At 36.0% G+C, this 4776-nt stretch overlaps 1 long non-coding RNA gene across 1 annotated transcript; it reads right to left on the bottom strand.

Moving 5' to 3' along the window:
- Window positions 1-415: 415 nt before the first annotated feature.
- Window positions 416-1745, bottom strand: LOC131650587 (uncharacterized). Its single transcript, XR_009298321.1, has 2 exons — window positions 1027-1745; window positions 416-904 (listed from the first exon to the last, which is right to left on the bottom strand). It is a non-coding gene; the product is annotated as an uncharacterized LOC131650587 (long non-coding RNA).
- Window positions 1746-4776: the final 3031 nt, after the last annotated feature.

Below are 4776 nucleotides of genomic sequence, written 5' to 3'. Positions count from 1 at the left end.
TATTAATTAGGTTTTTTTTTAAAAAAAAGGTAATAAAATAGTTTTTTCACATTTTTCATTTTTATTAAAAAAAAATAATAAAAAATAATAAAAATAAAAAAGATTCAAAAGATTTGTTTTCATTTGTAATATTTTGCTTCTTTAGTATAGTTTTGTTACTTTAGGAAAATATCTTTGTAATTGACTAAATATATCAAAAATTATAATCAAATCAAATTTGATTTAAATTGTTGATTATATTAGTTATTAGGTTGATTATTATTCCTTTTTATTTTGACCTAATTCTTTTAGTATAAATAGGGACTAACAATGAACCCTCTTGGGTCTCCAGACTCTCTCACGAAACTAACCCTTATAAATCCTAACCTACTCACATACATACAGACCACTTTCATCTTTATAGAAATTCCACCGATTCTTACAAACCACCTTTCATTCACTTAGTACATCACATTCCACAAGTTTTCCTTATAATTTTTACATGTTCAATTATACCACTGGTAACATTGTACTATTCTACTATTGTCCTAATCTTCTTATTTTTGTTGATTTCATTAACATTTGATTCAACGAAATTATCATGAGTCAGAGAAGAACAGAAAAAAAACGCAGCATCCGCGAATGATGTCTCAGCAACAGTTTGAACTCCGGCAGCCTCAACATCAACAACAGCAGGCCAACCATCAAATCAGAACAATCAGACATAAAGTAGAGTCAAAGCCGAATCGCTTCACAATGCAACATCAACAAACAACAATCTCAACCATGATTTACACCAACAGTTCAGCAAACAACACAAATCTCGAAGCCCCTGTTCACGCAACCATGAACTCGCCGCCACAGATCAGAATCTGGAAAACATCGATCGCTCCTCCAATCTACATGAACTTCACAAAACAACAACCTGCAGCAACAGTATCGAAACAACAACATGATCGGAAATTGAAACTAGGGTACAATCTGATGATTACTTTGTTTTTATTTTTTTTCAAGAAAAGAGAAGAAGAACACAAGCAGAAGCATCACTATCACGACGCTCAGAAATCCACGGCAAAATTCAGCTTCAATTCATGGCTACTAATTTATTTCAATCGTAAAAGCTCCACCTCCGACGCGTCGCAATCACGCACGAACCTCCGCCGTGACTGTTTCGAACACCGACCTCCACAACATCGTCGTTCAAGCATAGCAGCGGCGACCTCCTCTGGATCCGGCGAATAACTCCCTTCCAACAACGGACTCGACGCATCCTTCAACTCCGATTCGGTACTGTCAAATGCTATTTACTCATTTGTATCTCTGTGATTTGATTGCTTTTGCTCTATGTTTGATGTTTGTTCTTACGCCCTATCCGTGCCAATTTGTGGTTGTTTGTTTCATTGAATCGTGAAAGATGAAGGGAGGTTTGAGTTGAGAGAACAGGGGAGGAAAATTTTAACGTGAAAAAGAGAGAGAATCCCACGAGAGTGAGGAGGATGGATCTCACGAGAGGAAGGAAGATGGATTGAATCCTCTCACTTTTTTGTCTTTTTGTTTTTAATTACTCTCCCTTTGTATTTTTTTGTGTTTCTTTTATAATAATTATCTACCAATGCCAAGTGTCACGAGCTGATTGACCAAGGAATGTTTTGAAGGATAATGAAACATCCAAGAATCAAGTGATACTCCTCTTGCTGTTCAGTTTATTTATCAACATATCTTTTAGTTAATTATAATCTTTGTTGGTTTAATTCTTGGACTTAAAGCATTGGGCCTCATTTTTATTGACACTATCTCTTTAGTTATTCACCTGGCCTAAAAGTTATAAATATTTTATTTAATTTAAACACTTTATTTAGTTAATTTAATAATGCACTAATAACGGTCCATTCTAATCGCCAGTGTTCCTATTTATTAATTGCAGCTAATATTTGTTGATAACAATTTTTATCAGTTATTCATACATTATTTATCATATCCGTACTAACACTTTGTTGAATTTTGCAAGGTACTACCATCATGAACATTTGGTTGTTTTGCAAACATTCATAGCCTATGCATGCATGGATTAATTCAACGCTTCAGAGCCTGCAGTCACATGGTGAACCTTCAAGATTTGACCACATCTGATTTTAGCATCCAGGTTTTATTTATTTATTTCTTTATTGATTTTATTAAGTTAATTCTTTATTTTTTAGCCATTAACTATATTTTCGTTCGCGATTTCTCTTCTTATCTCATATTCTATGTATGTCGCATGTCTTTAATTTTTATCTGTTCATTTATTTCCAGTCAGTTAAAATTCTAGAAAATGTGTATAGGTTTGCAAAAGGTTTTTGTAATAGCTTAGGTTTATGTTTTTGCATTTTATTTTCCGCCTTTATTTTCCTGCCTACAGACGTTTTTTGTAATAGCGTAGGACCTTTTAACTCTGTTTATTTTTCTGCTGTGGTTAGTAATCCTAGGGAGTGCAAGCCTTATTAAAAAGAATTAGATCACTTGTTTACAAGATAAAATATCTGAACTGAATCACTTGATTGTGCACCCACACACCTTTAGGGTAATTCCTCTCTGTTGCATGTTGCCTTCAATGTCAAAATAGTCAAGTCCCTCGATTCCGAGGATACCTAAGAAAAACAAATATTACTCTTAGTTCATTATCAAATATCTTGTCCCTCGATGTTGCCTTATAAATGATGATTGTCCCCATTGCTAAGGTATCCTCGCCTATTGCCTAAAGATTAAATGACTATTATATCCTTCCCTTAGACTACCTGTCCTCTTTATGGCAGGGACAGTCTTTTGGTGAACGATAATCTCGATGACCCTTCAACATCCAATGAAAGGACTACCTGCCCTCTTTATCGTAAGGATAGCCCTTTCCCATCAAAGTCTACGCTTATTTACAAGCTAAAGTTCCTCTTCAAAAAATCTTTTCTTATTCACACCAGGGGTGTTCAAAAATAGGGATAATTGAATTGTATGCTTGAATTGAATTGCATTGCACCATAAAAAAATTGAACCACTTAAGTGGTTAATAAACTGAACTGTTTAATTTAAACAATTCTGTAGACGATAGGAATGGTCTAGAGGGGGTGAATAGACCACCTTTTTCCGACTTAAGAAAATTTCGGCTTTTGAAACGTGACTTCCCTGAATCACTTAATCGTCTCCGAGCGATCGCGTTATCAGGGACCGAATATGTGCACTAAACCGAACGGATGAAAAATGGCGAATAATGAATTATGTTTTAACGAATTTATCAATTACTTCAATTCCACACTTATAGTATATTACTCACAATGAACGTTTACACTAAAATTTGAACAAAGCTTGATTGAGTAATTTTATTGAACACTTAGTGATCAATATTTACCAAACCTTGATTTTTGCTCAATAATGGAAATATAACAAAACAAATAGAAATAAGATAGAAGTAAGAACGATAAAGAACACGAGATTTGTTAAGGCAGTTCCTCTATCGTCCTCGCAGGAGTACGTCTGCCCCTAATTTCAAATGAAATTAGGAAAGTTTTATTTGATTGCAAAATGTTTAACAAGGATAGAATTTACCAATCACCAACTACACACATGCATTAAAGTTGAATACAATTCGATCCTCCCCTTGATTCAAGTTAAATCAAGTCAATGTCAATGATCATCACCAATCAAGACCCCGATCGTTCCTTTCTCAATCCTCCGGTTGTAGAAAATTTGTTGAGCGGATCTTCAATCCCTCAATCCCTTATGCACGGCTGAATTGATTACCAAAGCGAATCGATCGTTAAAAACCTTCGTACCAAATCTTTGATGAAGAAGGAAAAACCCTAAGGTTTTATACAAGAAACACCCTCAACAATCTTCACTCGAACAAGATAAATGTCTACCGTCGAATCTCGAACAAGACAAATGTCTACCGTCGAACCTTATCAACACACGTTCCTTACTCCGATCGAAAAAGATGATTATATGTGATTTTCGATCAATAAGCGAAAGGTTGAAGATGAGAAGAAGCTTGAGTATATCTTTCACGTTTCTTGTTTGAAATGCTTGAGAAGGATCAATTGGATATTTATACCACACACATTGCATAGGCCAATTAGAACACAGCAAAAACCAGTTTGAGAAGCGATAGGTCGACCTGCTCCCCTCCATAGGTCGACCTGTTGAGAGTTTTGCACCTGAAAATGAGTTAAGTGTGACACTTGCGTCGACCTGAAGGGTCGGCATGCGCATTTCCGTGAGTTCCTCAAAATACCATGCGTCGACCTAAGCCATCAATGCGTCGACGCATTTTGTTCTTGCACTTGAGTCACCCAAAATTTGATGCGCCGACCTGAAGGGTCGGCGTGCACATACCCGAGATTGCTCCAAAGTCCCATGCGTCGACCTGAAGAGGTAATACGTCGACGCATTCAGCCCTTACATGAAATCTGTCATAAAATGCTTGCAATAGGTCGACCTATAGTGTTTATGAGTCGACCTATTGATGTCTTGTAGCCAAAAATGCTTGTCTTTGTTGCATTCATTTGATTTCTATGATTCCACTCTAATTGTAGTTAATTCACAATGTTTTGACATCATGAAAACTACATCATTGCCCTCACATACTCCCCCTTTTTGATGATGGCAAAACTTGTGAATTTTTGTCGAGGCATTGCTTAAAACAGAGTGCTTGCTCCCCTTTTTTACATGCTCCCCCTGTCTTGGTGCATGCGTTTGTTGTGGCTTGATAATTCACTCATTTTCTCCCCCTTTGACATCATCAAAAAGAGACAAGCAATATTATACATACAT

Source organism: Vicia villosa, linkage group LG2 (assembly GCF_029867415.1).
Source record: "Vicia villosa cultivar HV-30 ecotype Madison, WI linkage group LG2, Vvil1.0, whole genome shotgun sequence".
Taxonomy (NCBI): Eukaryota; Viridiplantae; Streptophyta; class Magnoliopsida; order Fabales; family Fabaceae; genus Vicia; species Vicia villosa.
The sequence above is the reverse complement of the archived record's forward strand: the minus strand, read 5'-3'. Positions and strand labels throughout refer to the sequence as shown.